Here is a 17,714-nt window from a genome sequence, read left to right on the forward strand (position 1 = left end):
ACAGAGCTGAGCAGGGAGGAGGAGAAAGCTTGAGAGGAGACTGGAGAAGGAAGGAAGCAGGATGGGGAGCCAGAAGGAGACCTGGAGGAGGCACATGAAGCAGAGACAGGTGAAGAAGCTGCACTTGCTTTTCCGTCTTGGACTAGTACTAGGGATTTGGTGGATATGGACAGAGACACTTGAAACTGACGTGGGTGAGAGACCCGTGGGAAGGTTAGCAATGGTAGTGTTGATCTTGATTTTGATTTTGCTCTTTTCCTTCCAAACTTGGCTGTTTCTTTCCTGTGGGTCCTCACCAGAAGGTGCATTAGACTTGTGGCAAACTTGTGGGCCATGGTGGTACCAGTATGGACCAATCCTGTTTGGCTGGGCATTTAGCCATGAGGGGATGGGTAACTTCAGATGTTTCATTTAGAAACTATATGCTTTGTCTTTTCTTTGTAGCACACTAATTGCATTAAAGATCCTTTCCATTAAAGGAACTTTCTACTCTTATGTACTAGGGTATATTTGTCTTGATGGGGCAGATGGCAGAACCTATTTAGACAAGGCAGGTTTGGGGATTTTGGGGTTCCCCTCACTGTGCCCTGTAACAAAATTGTTTTATTTCTTTAATCAACATGAAACAACTGAAGCTGGGAGGAAAGAATGTCAGAGGACAGAGTCCAGAAACCATCCCTAAATGTTTTCCTCTCATCACCTGAAATCAAACAGTGGGCATGATTTGGAGTTCTATTATAGATCACTTTGGATTCATAGAGACATTCATCACAAATTCATTTCTGTCAAGTCTTTAATGCGAAGAAAATATTTTGGTTTCCAGTAGATAGAATTTGAAGGTGGGTGGATGACAGGCAAAATGCGGAGGAAGATTTTACTTCAAACGTGGGGGGAATGGAGAAGATGAACTGGTCTATGTGGAGTGATGAACAGGACAGAATCGAGGACACTGGCGTTCTCCTTGCTCTGCTGGTGTTGTTTACACTGTGGACTGTTCTTGCTAGACTAAAGTTTATGAAAATTGGTAGTTAGTTATTCTGGTTCCATTTGAGGGAATCAGTTAAGAAAATACACCCTGGGCTTCCCCTGGTGGCGCAGTGGTTGAGGGCTGGGTTGCGAAGCTGCCCGCAGCTTCTGCAGCACCAGTTCAACCCCCAGCTGCCGGGTGAGGGTCTCACATGGCACGCAGACCTCTCCTGCCATGCCCGCTGCTCCTCTCAGTTGTGTACTTCTTCGTCAGTCAGCCTGTTCTGCTCCCTGCTCTGGCTCTGGTGAATTCTCTCACCCTCCCATGTTTCTGACTGTACACAGTTCTTGTATAAATAAATAAATAAATAAATATTAAAAAAAAGAAAAAGAAAAGAAAATACACCCTGAGTAAAGTATTTACATTTTCCAGTTTGTAGAATTATTTCTAAGTATATAGGATCAGTTTTATTTTTTAATATTAAAATATATTTATTTTTTTACATTGTTGTTTATTTTTATACATTTTTTTGATTTCCCCCCTCAGTTATAATCCCCATAAAATCCCCACCGCCAAATCACCCATAGTCATCATAGTCTTTTATGCTCTTGCCTCTGCTGTTTTGAGAATCAGGTGTTTTAATTTGGAATCATCATAGAAAACCTGGACTATATTGTTGCTTATATTTTTAGGCAAAAATTCTCTTGCCTTATACACTAAAATATTTTTATATATTTTTTTTTAATATAATATAGCCCCTCTATAGAGAGTTAAGCTTTTCCTTCCAGTGGAAGAAACTAGATGGATTTATACCTTGAAGTTTAGAAACCAGTGCCAGTGATTAAATAAGACCACATATGATTTTATGTCCTAGTAATCTTTAGTAGTTGAGCTCAGAAGAATTTTTGATCAGAAATAATACCTGTTCCAACAATGAAAGGCTTCAAGCCAATCATTTTTAGCAAGTTATTTTAATTCCTGTCTTTTGTACACTAAGAGCCAGAAAATATGTTTGGATGTTGAAAAGACAGAAAATTTCTGCCCACAGCATACAAAGTCTAGATATTTTATGGATGTCTTTTGAAAAATTTGTCAGCAGCTTGGAACACATGGAAGCAAAAAGGATTCTATTCTTATTGAAATAATGTTGAAACAAAGTATTCTGGAATCCTTTGCTTCCTCTTTAAACTAATGCCAGTTAATTGTGTCAGATCATTTAATAAGAGGAAATAACTGGTCTCAGCAAAATTTAAGATTAAGAGAAATAGAATTTTCCTTAAGCATTTTAAAACTAAAATTTATCTAAATAACTTATGGGGGAACATGTTGAATAAGAAGAAAAGACATAGTTAAAACAAAAACCAGAGTGTTATACATATTTCTGTAAATTCAACATTTCTACTATTTTACTTTATTCTTAGGTGAGTTAAGATAAATTGTTTTGCAAGTGGAAAAAAGGCACATTTTGATTCTCTTTAAGCCTAAGTAGAGCTGCTTAAGGAACCGTTTCATTAACACATTAGCTCCTAACCAATCTGGTCCTTCTGAAAGAAGTTACCAGTCAAAACATTTCATCAGCAGCTAATTAAGACAGCTAATGGTCTGTGTATGTACATACTTCATGACCTGGAGTAATTTAAATTAATCTTACATGACTGGCAGCTGTCAACTCTCACCCAACCCTTGGAAAAGAATGAAAATAAGAAACTACAGAATAAACTTCAGCTTATTACACTAGTTTACTAGAGTATTTTAAATCTTGGCTTTTTAAGAAATTGGGAGGGATTATACAACTATATAATTTTTTAGTTATACATTTTCAACAATTTTAATGTATTAGTTCTGTTCAATTATTTAATAGTAACAGTTAATTCTAATCATCTGAATATATATTTAAATTGGACACAAAAGTGGCTCATATTCTTTATAGACAATGACCTGTTTGAAAAAGCTATTGCTAAAGAAACTATTCTGGAAAGTTAAATGACAAAGATCATTTTCTGAGGGATACATCCAGGATGGGAAGTTGCAAGAGGGTGGGTTAAGGTGTCTTCTCAGTCTTTGAGTGCTCTGAGCTTAGTTAAGCACTTTCAATTCTGTTTTCATAATTTAATAAAAATGTACTGAATCCAGTAATCATTACAATGCACTTGTTGGACTGAATAAATATTAAGGACCATTCAAACTTGGTGTTCTTTAACCAGTTATTCAATAAAGTTCATGAAGACGCCACAGTGATTTATGTCTAAAGAAATCTTTATCCTGTACTTAAGACAGAAGACCCAATTTACATTTGTTAAATATACATCCTGTCTATGACAGGTAATCCAAAATAAGTGGGTATTTTTTTGATTGTCCGTTAGGAAAACACTAGACTATGATTGGCCTGACATCCAAATTTAGTTCCGGAACAAAGAATTTCACATAGAATACTATAGGTATTAATCTACTAATGCTGTTGGATTCATTAACAAGAACAATGAAAAAATGCATATGTAGCAATAATGCATTTGAATCATTAATGTTAATTTAATTCTATAACTCCTTTTTTATAAATACTTTTTAAATATTTATACAAGAGCTGGGGTGCAGGTCGGAGGTGTGGTAGGGTGAAATAATTCACCACAGACTGCGCCATATGGGCAGCTCCCTGACCAGGAATAGAACCCATGCTGCAGAGGCTGCGGATAACTTCACAGCGTGGCGCTCAACCCACTGCACCACCAGGGAGGCCCCAACTCCTTTTATCAATTATTTGAGGTATTTCTAAATGCCCTAAGTGTTTGTTAACAAAGCCAGTCTCCTTATTAAAGTTTTAAGTTTAATTTTTAGATGTCTTTATTCATGCCGACTGAAGAACATTTTTTACTTCTTATGCCTCCCAAAAAGCACTGAGTCCAAAAAGTGAAGTGTCCTTCCATTTATAGCACAAACTTCATTTCAGGTTTGTTGCAATTACTAAGATGGCAAAATTTAACACATGATGAAAAGACATGACACTAGCAAATCTTCCCATCTTTTTTGTCATTTGTAGAAGTAAAGCATTGTTATTATATTTACCAGGTCTTAATTGCCTTTTTTCCTTATGCTTCTGTGCTGAATAGGCGTTATGTTGAACTGACATAAATGACATAATGCTTGAAGCATAATCTTAAAGCTATTTTTGTTTTTGTTCTTACTGTAGTTTTAATTTCATTTAACAAACTGGTATTCCTCTTTTCCCTGCATGAAAACAAGCAAAAGTTCTAGAATCTTGCTAAGTAAGATTCTAGAGTCAAAACAAAACTTCAGGAATAAAATAGCCCACCCTTGTAAGACTCAAAGCTGTAAATTTGATTTCATAGGAGGGTGTCCCCCTGCCTCTTCATAAATGGGAAAACCATTATGAGGGAAAGAACTCATTGGGGTCTTCCTTCTTTGCTCTACCCCTAGAGTTTTACCTCCTCCAGATAGTTTCTTTGGGATCTGACCACTTTGGTTTGGGACACAAAAAGTTGAGAGTTAAGTATATCATGGAAGTCCTTGAGTTAACAAAAACTCTCCTGAGCTAGTACAACTTCATTTGTACTGAGATGTGTGAATTCTTCACAGATCTCTGTGTGTTTCCTCAACCTACTTGCACCCATTCAATAAACTTTCAAATCTAGTTTCCTTAAGGCTGGCAGATATCCTAGGAATTGAAAGATACTTCTCTCCCAAGAGGTTCAGAACAAGCTTGTCAAAGATGAGTCACTTTGGCATGTGGATTATCTTGAGCTGAGTTCAATTGAGTCCCTGCAGGCTCATCAGAAATTTATCACTCCCTTAACTACCTAGAATAATGAAAATTGAGGGCATTGCCCAGAATTCAGAGTTCAAACAGAAAAGAAAAACAAAACAAAACAAAACACCCTTTCTGTATGACAGGACAAGCACCTAATAACAGAGCAGCTAGTGTTTGTCATGTGTCCCCCTCTTGCCATGCATTTTTCCCCCTTCTCATCCTTGAAGCCCCATATTTCCACCTTTATTGCCCCCATTAGCTTTAGAACATATATCTATGTAGATTCTCCATATGTATGTCATTAAATTTGTTCTTTTACTAGTCTGTTTAATGTTAATTTAATAGTGTAAGCAGGAAAAGAAAATCCCAGAGACAAGAGAGAAATTTTCTCTCTGACCCTATAGAATCCAGTGACACACCCAGCACCCTTCAATGACAGATGGTCCTTTTAGAGTCAAGAATTTCTCTAGGGGAACCATTTATACTTCCTTTATTTTGGCAGTTTCTGCAGATGCATTTAGTCTAGAAACCTCCTATCCTCTGTCTGCCAATGCTTTCTATATCTCTAGGATGATATATCTATATTATCAGTTCTATATAGATATATTTCTATATCTCAGTTATTATCACCCTCTGTAATTATCTTTTGAGGTGGAGTGCTGCAGAAGAAGCAGGCACTATTTTTATGATTTCCTTAACCTCCCATTCCCTTGGACAGACAACCAAGAACTCCCTCTCTCTCCTAATAAAATATCCTCAGCATAACCTCAATTTCCAGCTATGAACTCCTTTATTTTTTATTTATTTTTTAAAAAGATTTATTTATTTATGCATACAAGAGCTGGGGTACAGGCCAGAGATGTGGGGAGTGAGAGGATTCACCAGAGACAGAGTGGGGAACAGAACAGGCAGACTGACCAAATACATTGCTGAGGGGAGCATTGGGTGAGACCGGAGAGGTCTGCTGTGCCATGTGAGTCAGCTTTCTGACTGGGATCAACTGGTGCTGCAGTAGCTGCGGATTGCTTCATAGTACTGATGCTTAACCCCTTGCACGACCAGGGAGGCCCTGAACTCCTTTATACCCTCTGTATGCAAGAGAAATTTTAGAATTATCCAATGTTTTCTAACCACTGTTAAAAGAAAAAAATATACTCCTAGTTGTTTCAGTAGAATCTCTAAAATCTGCTTCACCTGAGACTTTCAATCGAATATCTTTTCACACAAATAACACAGATTTTGTTCTACCTACCCTTGTTTGTATAGAGATAAATGTTTGTTAACAAGTTTCTAAACATTTATGAAAATACCTCCATCAGCTATTATGATATCTGCCAATATCATATTATACCATTTTATATGGTTTAGACTTATGAAAAACTGAGATAAGGATTATAAATGACGTAACTACAGAGGGCCTTTGGAACTTCCGTTTTAAATGCTCAAAATCAGATGTTTCATGTATCATTCTATATTCTAATTCAAGTTTGAGATAATTGTTTTTGCTAATTTTTTTGGGCATTTAACAATCTGATGATTGGGAATGTTTTTAGTTATTTAAATATGTGTTAAGATAGATATTCAGGACTAAAGAAGCACATTCTAGGAAATTTTGAAGATGCATCATCCACTATGATAGTCACGACTGGTTGCGTATAACTATATAAATTTAAAATAACTCTTGCTGTGCCTCTAGTTGTCCCTTTCTTGAAGAGACTCCATGGCCAATCAGTCTTCATTAATCACTGTCACACATCACTTTCCACCAGAGTGCCAGTCAACAGCAAGGTCATGCTAAGTGTCATGGTCATGGGCACTGGATTGTGTTTTTGCAGTGTGAGGGGGTGGTGGCTAGAAAATCAGTGGCCCTTATTGCCAGAGATGGGAAACCAGAATGCCTGCTAATGGGCTGAGGGTTCCTTGGTTACCCAGGTGACTGGTTCACCTAGTGAATGTAAAAAGCTAGAAAAGTAACCTTAAATTCTCTCCCATCAGAAATAAGAGTGGTAAAGACAACAAGGTGAAGCCCTTCCACGCAAAGTCCCTCCCACATCACCTGTTGGTGATAATTTGATGAATATTTTAATCCACGAGTTGTAAATACTTGAGATGAATAAATGGTCTTTTATTTATTTTTATTTATTTTTTATATAGAAGTGGGGTTTTTTTTTTTTTTTGGATTTATTTATTTACTTACACAAGCACTGGGTATAGTCAGAAGCGTGGGAGGGTGAGAGAATTCACCAGAGCCAGAGCGGGAAACAGAACAGGAAGACTGATGAAATACACTGCTGAGGGGAGCAGCGGGCACAGCAGGAGAGGTCTGAGCGCCATGTGGGACCCTCACTGGGCATGTGGGATCAAACTGGTGCTGTAGAGGCTGTGGGCAGCTTCTTAGCACAGTGTTCAACCGCTGCACCACTGGGGAGGCCCTAAATGGTCTTTTAAGGCTAAAAAAAAATATGTGAAACTTTATATAATTATATAAAATTAAGCATTCTAGTTTCTGGGTGTGCTAACCACATTTCAAGTGCCCAGTGGCCATAACTGAGCAGAGACTGACATATTGGATAGTGCAAATGATTAAAAAAAAACTGCATCATTGCAAATATTTTAATGAGAAATTATTGTAATGGAGTTATGGAGTTTTGTTGTACTATTATCACTCTCTCTTTTTCTCGGTATATATACTTGAAATTTTCCATAGTATAAATGTTTCCATAACAGAGAGATATAAAACCTCAAAAAAAAAATGCTGAGCTTAAAAATACACATAAGGAATCAGGAGGCAAAGAAATGTTTGAGTTGCTTATGATGGGGTCTCTACAATAGAATAGAGGTTTTGCACAAATGATTAGAAGTCTTTTTTGATACAATTCATCTGGTTTTGGTGTTGTCATATAAAACCCCTCATGTGGGGCATGTATTACAGAACTATCATAAAATTAAGGGCCCTAATTTAACTGCTTTAGAGAAGCTGAGAGAGAGGGGCTTCCCTGGTGGCGCAAGGGGCTAAGATACAGCACTGTGAAGCTGTCTGCAGCCACTGCAGCATGAGTTCGATCCCTGGCCAGGGAGGTGACCCACATGGTGCAGCAGACCTCTCCTGACTTGCCTGCTGCTCCCTTTAGCAGTGTGTTTTAGTCAGTCCATCTGTTCTGTTTCCCACTCTGTCTCTGGTGAATCCTCTCACCCCACCACACCTCTGGCCTGTACCCCAGTTCTTGTATTCATAAATAAATACATCTTTAAAAAATAAAAAGCTGAGAGAATCTTAGAAGGGACAAAGAGAAGACACAGATGGTGTAACTGGAGCTCCTGCCCAATCTTGACATTAGTTTTTGAAAGAAACCCATTTATTTTACAGGTGTGAGATATTTTCATTTTCTGCCCCTACACATGTCTTTAAAATAATTATGCTTTAGGCCCAGTGTCCTTTATTGGAATAATGATATCTGTAGTCATAGTGTGTGATGCCTTCTATTTTTTTAAACTAGGGGAACTTATAATGCAAGTCTTGATTAAAATGTTTTTTATTCTCCTTTGCTTTTTGAAATTGATTTCTTTTGTTTCAAAAGAGCCAGAAAGGATGAGATAAAACTGGGAGATGATGAAAATATATATCCTGTTTGTTTTCTGTACAAAACAAAAGGTTAGTGCTGTTATTTTTTCTTCAAAATAAAGCAAATAATTCTTTGGTCATCTATAACAGAGTAGAGCTATTTTGAACAGTTTGATGTCATTTCTACATCCCTCAAGGAAACAAGTAGGAAAGTCAGAGGAAAGGGAAAATGCAGCTTTGATTAGTTATGCTGGCCACTAGGGCCCAAGAATGAAGCTTCCTGTTTTTATCATGTGGCTGAAAAACAGTGGAAAAAAATCTACTGTGATCAATGATATCCATTCTTTTGTTATTTCACAGTTACCTGCCATCATTCCTAAATAATCAAGCTAAATGAAGTCCTTTTCTAGTGACAGCTGTGAAACAATGGGTCAGTCTGGCTAAAGGTCACTGGAAAATTACAGTTTGAGGCTGAGAAAGAATGGTGACAAACCAGAGAAAACTCATAATATGAGTAACATTCAGTGTCCAGAACATTCATCGTTTCTAGATTTGGTGACATTGTATTGGTGCCATCAATTAATATTTCCCATGATTGGAAAAGTCAGTAGGTTCTCCTAAAACATACAAAGTAATAGAAAATTTAATGCTCATAAAAATGAAGAATCCTTTCCAAACAAAAATGGCTTGTAAATAGACTTTTTGTGGTTTCTAGGATTTCTGTATCCATTAATCACTCAATCATTTAAAAGGATTTCTAGCAAAATGACCTCAGATCACTACCATTTGGAACTCATATCCCTTCGATGTTCTTATCTCTGGGTTTCCAGCTGCATGCCTACAGCATTTATCACCCAAGCATCTACAAGATGTCACTTCAGCACAAGTATATGTGCAGAAATTATGGAAGAAACACCTCTTCCCCCTCTATATATCAGATTGACTTTTCAGTCCATCCTCCATGGTAGGACAGAAAGAGGAGAGCAGCATCTGCTCATTTTAAGAAATTTAGTACTAATACTTGAGGGAATCTTTTAAGTTCTTTTTCTTCATGAACACTATGCTCTAACTGATTTAAGATTACCAAACAAAAGCTCAGTCTAGCTTGTAATTTTAACATCATTGTGAGGATTTGGAAGAAATTATAAGATAATCACCTGGATGTTTGTTTTACTTGCTTCCAAACATCTGGATATTTTACTATATCAATAATAATGATAATTTTCAATGATTTTCTGTGAATTGTGAGGACATATCCTTAGACTGGAGGCAAGACCAGATGAAATAATTCCACAAACCTATTTATAAAATTAAGGCTTTATCAAGGCAGAATGTGATTTCACACTGCCATTTGGAACATCAGTATGATTTCTATGGAATTGACTTACTATTTTAGAATTTCTACATACTTTTTTTTCTTTCCTCATAGCTTCCATTCTCCCAATGAATTGAAAATATTCAAATATTTAAAATCCCAATGGATTGCCACTGGGAATAAACAGAAGGTCTCTCTCCCTCCCCCATCCTTTTCCTGTTTTCAAGTTCCAGGGTCAGATATATGGCTATGAGACAACACAGAAGCAGTGTTAAGAAAACCTTTTTGCTCAAGGGACCTAGCAGTTGAACTCTCCCCAAATGCTTTATATATATATATATATATATATATATATATATATATATCTCCAATTTTAAGCAAATCCAAAGATTTGTGGAGCCCTTGTTCACCTCATGATGTTGCTATAGATATGAGTACACACCAAGTGAAGTAACAGATTATGAAAAGTCGATGCTTAAATTCCCTTGAGTTTTCTAACAAGAGATCTGGGAAGTTTAAAAGCATATCAGGTTTCTCAGAGATTATTAACTCTGGACTGCATTTCAAAGTGTATCAAGTGCTGTCTCCTTTATACTAAACAGAAGGGAATGTACTACCAGGCTAAGCAGACAGAACTAATAAGAGCTGTAATAAATCAAATTAAGAAATATTTATTGAACATCTCTGCATCTCTACCATTGAGTGCTTAGGTGTGTGATGTATGTGAAATCTAAATGAAAAGGTCTGTGGTCTCAAAAAGCTTAAATGAATTTGGAGAGATAAGACAATTGCACAGGAAATAAATAATAACATAACATTTCAACAGCAATTCAAAAGGAACGTCTTAAGAAAGATCCTAAGTGATAAACATGGACCAAACCAGATACATCAATGAAGTTCTTTAAATTTGGGGGCTAAAATGCCAATTTCATGAAATTTTTGCTGTGGAGAATAGCATCAGGCTTCAAGATACAGATATTTATACATTTTCAGAGACACCAGGCCCTGTGCATGTCCCCAAATTGATGTTGTGTGTGGAGTGGGAACTGATGGCCAACATGGACACAGCCAACTGCAATCTTGCAATTCAGTTAGAGGCCAATTATAAAATAAATATAGACTTTAGTCAAGCCACTGAAGTACAAGCTGTTATTGTTGGACAGTCTAGGGCTTCTGAAACAATATTCAATCATAGAGGTTGTGGTAGAATCAGTTTTACTGTCTTGATTCAGGCTGTGAAGTGAAGGCAAAGGTTTCTAGCATTTCACTTTATGTATTGTTTGTGTTGTGTGTATCTTATGCACACACTCACCTCTTGCTGTTTTGCTCTCTCCATCTCTTTAATGAGCCAACCCCCTCCTGTCTCAGGCCTTTGAGATATGCTATTCCTTTTTTCGAGACTGTTGTATGCTCACCTAACTGGATTAGGTTCCCATGTTGTATGTTCCCAGGGTACTTTTGGGTTTTTCCTCAGAGGAAGCACCGCCATTTTAGCTATGGGAACCTATATGCTTATTGCCTCTTCTATCGGGTAAGCTTCATGAGCAGGACTAGGTCTGATTGATTTTTCTGTCTATCTCTAACAACCATCTATAACATAATCCGTGGCCCAGGGGACTTCCTTAGAATGTACTCGTTGAATGAGTGAAAGAATATAATAATTTACAATTGCTTTGTTGAAAATATAATCTGCTGTTTCTTCTCCCACGCTCTGTGTAATATCCCCAGATTCCTTCTAAGACTCCAGCTTCCTAAGTTTATAGGACTTCTCCAACCACAGTCTATAAGAAACTGGCCCTTGTGCTCTGATTCTCACCATTCGTTAGCTTTATTTTTCTTCCTAATTACCAACGGACACACTACATAATTATTTTTATGTCTGTTGCTTCCTACTAGAATATAAGCACTGAATAACCGGGACTTGATCTGGTTTTCTTGTCCAAACGTCAACATTCTAAGTTATCAAATATTTTTTTTTATCTTAGTCATGAAAATTCAAAATTGATTCCTGATACAGCAGATTCTGAAATTATCAATATGTGATAAAAGCAAATTTTGTTAATGTAAGTGGCTGATTATTCCCAATATTCTCTCTTCCTCTCAGTCATAGAAGAGGGACTGATGGAAGTTACATCAGGCCCCAATTCCTCCTTGTTGGTAATATTCTTGTTAAAGAGAAAACAGTTTAAAGTCAGAGGATGATATACATGAGAACAGGCTTAACAGGAACCGAAAAGGAAGGATGCCATATACTGTCTGGAAATAAGAATCTTTTGCATTGAGATTTGATTGTGGATAAGAGAAATTTACAATTTCAGGTGAACGCATTTTGGGGAGACAGTGACATAGGCTACTTTGTGCATTAGTGATACACTTACACTAGAACTTTGCTCATCTTTTAATAGTATCTTGAGGTTCTATATAAAAATGTGATGTGTTTATTTTAAATTTTTGCTTGCCAGACTGCATTCATCTGAAAGCAAGTCTGTTCAAGTACCATGAACCCTATCCTTGGGTAGATAGATAATGAAACCAGTTTACTCTGGGATGGTGATCTTAAAGCAAAGTTCTTGATTTTACCTCCAATTCAAATTTTTACACTAGACTTGAGCCAATGGTTTATTTTTATCAGATTTTAAGATTGTTGGAAAAATGTTGGAAAGAAAAAGGCGGCAGTAGGACTGGCAAACTTTTGAGCAATGATGATCCTCAAAAGACAGAAACAAAAACAATGCTTGCACATGTGCATGTACACACACACACTCACACACTCACACACACTCTCCTCCTGAAAGATGCACATTAAAAAAAATGACATAATGGAGTTTATGCTAAGGTCAAAATTGTACAGGGTAGAATTTGCTGCTTGGGACTGTATGTTCCAGAGAGAGAACAAATCCTACAAATCTGTATATGTGGTCACAGAGAGCAGAAATATTAAAAATCTTCCTGCATTTGCTGCCTGGAAGGATTTAACCCAACTTTATGAAGCACTATTTCTTAAGGAGCTAGGGCCACTTCTGGAGGAGAAGCTTGGTGGCAGCCAAGCTTGGATCTCATTCCAGAAGTGAAACTGGATCCCTGAGGATTTGGAAATTGCTGTGGGATTTTCAAATAAACAGACTTTGGAACCATTGATACAAGCTAATTGCTAACAGAAACTTGAGAAACTGGCAGAAAGAACCATGCCAATGACTGGCAAAAATATTTGGTTTGAGTAAGGTTTTTAATGGCAAAGAGCAGAAAGTCTAGGAGACTGTGATGTTCTCCAGCTTGTTCTGCACAGTCTGGTCTGAGCCCTTATCAGTGGGTTCAGATCCATTTCAGTCTTAGTCCAGCTCTAGTTTAAAGCTCGCCCTGATTTATTTATTTACTTATTTTTTAAAGATTTATTTATATATACAAGCACTGGGGTACAGTCAGAAGTGTGGGAGGATGAGAGAATTCGCCAGAGCCAGAGCAGAGAACAGAACAAGCAGACTGATGAAATACACTGCTGAGGGGAGCAATGGGCATGGCAGGAGAGGTCTGCTGTGCCATGTGGGTTGCTCCCTGGCCAGCCGGGAATCGAACCCATGCTGCCGTGGCTCAGGCAGCTTCACAACCCAGTGCTCAACCACTGTGCCACCAGGGAGGCCCAATAGGAGAGGTGTCTCTGGGTGGGCTCGAACCACCAACCTTTCGGTTAACAGCCGAACGTGCTAACTGATTGCGCCACAGAGACAGGCTTGCCCTGATTTAAAGGAAGCATACATGACTTGATGATTTGTTGAATTTAAGACGAATATCCAATGATGAAGGAAAATGTTATTTGTGTTTATGTTAATCTGCAAGTTGATTGGCCATGGATCAGTGATATAAAGCTGGGAGATTGCTACCGAGTTTGACAGGTTCAGAAAAGAGTGATCTTAGGGCTGTAGTTGCTGAATATTCTTGAATTTCATGGCAAAAGCCAAGGAGTTTTTTTTTTTCAGGTAACATTGGTTTCAACACTGTATATGATTTAAGGTTATAGGATCATCCCCTTCAGGTATCTGTTATTAAAATGCCCACCACCAAGACATCCACAGTCCTCCACCATATTCCATTGTCCTTTCTTCCCAATTGACCCTCCTTCCTCTCTCCCCCTCTTGTAGTCTCAGTTCTACATGCGGATTTTTCAGGTTTGTTAGTGGTTTATTTTCTTGCTGAAAATGTGACTCAATCCTGAATTTGTCTTTCTCCTTCTAACTTACTTCATTTAGCATAATCACCTCTGGGTTCATCCATATTGTCCCAAATGACAAAAGTTTATCTTATTTTTTGTAGCTTCCTAGTATTCTATAGTTTATATAGACCACATCTTCCTGATCCACTCCTCTGACATTAGGCACATAGGTTGTTTCCATAAATTGACTAATGTAAATAGTTTTTCAATGAACATAGGAATACATAGGTCTCTTTGAATTATTATTTTTTTCTTTCTACAGTTAGATATCTAGCAGTGAAATTGCTGAATCACATGGCTATTTGAAATATCTTGCAAAATTCCCATACCATTTCCAGAGGGCCTACTCCAGTCTGCATTCCCACCAATACTGTACAAGTTTCCTTTTTCTCCATATCTTTGCCAACACTGTTGTTGCTAATATTTTTAATATGGGCCATTTTCACAAGTATGGGATGGTCTCTCATGGTTTTGTTTTGCATTTCCTTGGTGAAAAGTGATGACAACATTTTTTCATGCCTGTTGGTCATCTGCATTTGTTCTTTGGAGACATGCCTATTTAGCTCTTCTGCCCATTTTTTGATTGGGATATTTGTTTTGTTGAATTGTGTGAGCTCTTTGTAGATTTTGCATATCAGCCCCAAAGTATAATTTGAATATTCACTATTGCTTACATTCATCAAGGCTTAGGAAGAAAATGTTGTTACTTTACCTGTCTTTTGGAAGCTGTAAAAAGTAATGGCATTTAGATGTGAACTTCTAGGGCAGTCTTGAATGTCCAAAGTTAAGCAGAAAGTCTTCTGACTTAAATCTAGACCACTCAATGAGCAGGGTGCTGGTGGATGGAGAGCAGGTTAGTTTGTCAGTATGTATTAGCATGTTTCTCAGAGATAATCAGGGACACAAAATGGGGATTATGACTCTTGATTTTAACATAATATGAATGAGTGAATCATGATTTTTTCAGTCATAGATACTAGCTATATTTGTTTTTTTAATTAATATTTTATATAATTCTTACATCATATTTCATTTTTGCACAATGTATGCATTTTCATTTTGGTTATATTCCCAAACAATTGCACCCCCCCTTATTTTGACCCTAGTCCTTCCTCTCCCTGCCCCTCCCCCCCCGTAGTAGTGTGTCTCTGGTTTATAGTTGCTTGTTGATTTTGATTTTTACTTTGTGTTAATTAGTCTTTTTCCTGCTAGCTATATTTGGAAGTAAGACGGTAATGGATTAGTTATAGACAAGGAGAAGGGAATGTTCTATATTTTTTCAAAAGATATATTTATGCATATAAGAACTGGGGTACAGGAAAGAGTTGTGGGGGCTGAGAGCATTCACCAAAGGGAAAGTGGGGAACAGATGAGGCAGATTGACTGAAATACACTACTGAGAGGAGCAGCGGGTGAGACAGGAGAGGTCTGCTGCACCATGTGGGTAGCTCCCTGGCCAGGGATTGAACTCCTGCTGCAGTGGCTGTGGATAGCCTCATAGGCTGCATCTTAACCCCTTGCACCGGCAGCAAGGCCCAGCTTCGATGTTTTAATATTGGTGATGATGGATATATATGGTAAGAGCTTGTTCCTAAAAGGAAGAAGAGAAATTTAGACAAAAAGGTTATCAGTATAAAATTCACTGGAATTTAGCTATCAGTTACTTGTTCTCTGTATTAATCAGGAAATAACTGAGGCCTCCAAGTATCAGCCAATCCATAGATTTAGCAGAAGAGCCCAACTTAGATTGACTAAAATTTGAGTTTTTCGGTAATTGTTCTCAAAGATGAAATAACTAAGGTTTTGACTGATTGGCTGAAATGGTAAATTAGGATTTGCTGAATAGCTAGAGGACTAAAGGAAAGGGTGGAAACCTATATTTTTGCCCAATGCTCCATGAGTGTGAAGGACTAAATAAGACCTTAGTACAAAGTAGAAGGGGGATAGAAATTAGTTGGCAGAATATGTGGTCATATATTATGGGTGAAGATGTGGTTTAATATTATTGGTCACAAGTTAAATAGTTTCATAATACAAACTAGGTATGCTATAGATATGACAATGAATAGTACACAAAGCTATTCTGCTAGAATACTTTCAGTGACCAAACCCTTAGAGTCAATTTACTTCATTAAGCATATAATGTTAAGAAAATAGGGGAAAGCAGGCAATGACACCAATAATCAAAATTCATTTGTGATTACTCATATGACCTCGGCTGGTAGTTAATGCTTGCAGCCCTTACAATGTTCCTCAGTGGTGAATGGGAAAATGAATATAATGCTGGAAAATAAAAGAATGAATTCCAATGGTGAAGTCAACATGACATTACTAATGGAATTTTCCAGTATGTCCTGGATGTATCTGCTTCTCTATTTGCACTTTTTAATTTTTCTTACATCTCCCCCCATATTTGATCTCTTTTCCAAAAGGAATTTCTTAACTGTGATTTAAAAACCACTCGCTCAAGGCACCCGTGAAGACCTGAAGCCAATATAATATGGATTTGTTCCTTTTATTCTTTTAATTATGTGCCATGTAACCAATATAAATGTAGTAAACAAACCACACGATATTTGTGGATTTGATTGCTTCTGGCAGTCAGTGGCTAAATCTTCAAAATGCAATGTATTTGTGGTTGTCAGTACACAGAGGTTATATTCACTCCAAAGAACATGAGATAGAAAAGCAAAGCAAAGTCAGGATGCACAAAGTCAAAAAGAGATATCAAATCTTTGTTTCCTGGTTTAATATTTTGGCACTATCTTTAACTTCTTTTATACATCTGAAACATTTTATTATGAACCATATTACTTGGAAGACTTGAGTCCAAGTTGACTATTTCCTTTTTAGATCTGCTGGCTGTAGACTTACATAGCTAGTAGAAACTGTAAAATAGAATTAGGTCTTTTTTTTTAAGGGGGGAAAAAGAACATGCTACATGCCATATATGGAGAGGTTTAATAGAAATTAGTCCTGGTACTAAAAAAAAATCAGTAGTGTATATAATATCTTCTGCTTTAATGCTGTTATGCTTTTATCATGAATATTTTAATGTGATTTAAGAAAAAGTCATTACTTTCTATAAAATGTAGAATATGAATGATTTATTTACTAGGAAATAGTATGTCAAAAATAAAGCTGTCAATATACATTTTTTTCTCTTTATAGTATGGTATGATCTAGTTCTTGCTCACATATGGAACTCAAAGCACTCTGTCTTTATAAATGGAGGCTCAAAATAGACTTCGATGGTGAGTAATGCTAATTCTAAATATATATATGTATTTTGATAAATGCAAAATCTATTTAATAAAATGATTTAAAATCTCCAAAAAGGGTCTTGCACAAACATAAAACAAGCTTTCTTTGACAAATTGAATTTGTTCCTGTTTACAAAATGGCATCATCCAAGATGTGTTTTTCATCAATTATCACTGTAGATAATTCAGAGGGCCACATGTATAAAAAAACAATGGTGTGATTAACTAGGCGTTGACCTAGCATCATGGCCCTGGTCCAGGGAGAGCTTATTAGTTTGAGCTGGCAGTAAATATATAAATGAGTGCATCATAAATCATAACAGTAGGATTAATCTGAATATGGCTCAGATACACAGCTAAAACTGAGACATTCTCAAGCTAGTGCAAAACAGACACATGAGAAATAAGGAGAGAGAATAATAACTTTTGCACACAGTTACATGCAGAATCACTTCCAATTTATCTAGAATTTTCGGTGAAAGAAAATGGTCCTGGGCCTCCCCTGGTGGTGCAGCGGTTGAGCCCTGGGTTGCGAAGCTGCCCGCAGCCTCTGCAGTGCTGGTTCGATCCCCTGGCCACCGGTGAGGGTCCCACATGGTGCGCAGACCTCTCCTGCTGCCCGCTGCTTCCCTCAGCA

General features: G+C 37.2%; 1 non-coding gene across 1 annotated transcript; it reads right to left on the reverse strand.

Annotated features, from left to right (window-relative positions):
* Positions 1–13,257: 13,257 nt before the first annotated feature.
* Positions 13,258–13,331, reverse strand: TRNAN-GUU (transfer RNA asparagine (anticodon GUU)). Its single transcript has one exon. It is a non-coding gene; the product is annotated as a tRNA-Asn (tRNA).
* Positions 13,332–17,714: the final 4,383 nt, after the last annotated feature.

Source organism: Talpa occidentalis, unplaced genomic scaffold, assembly GCF_014898055.3.
Source record: "Talpa occidentalis isolate TD23 unplaced genomic scaffold, MPIMG_talOcc4v2.1 talOcc4.2, whole genome shotgun sequence".
Classification (NCBI taxonomy): Eukaryota; Metazoa; Chordata; class Mammalia; order Eulipotyphla; family Talpidae; genus Talpa; species Talpa occidentalis.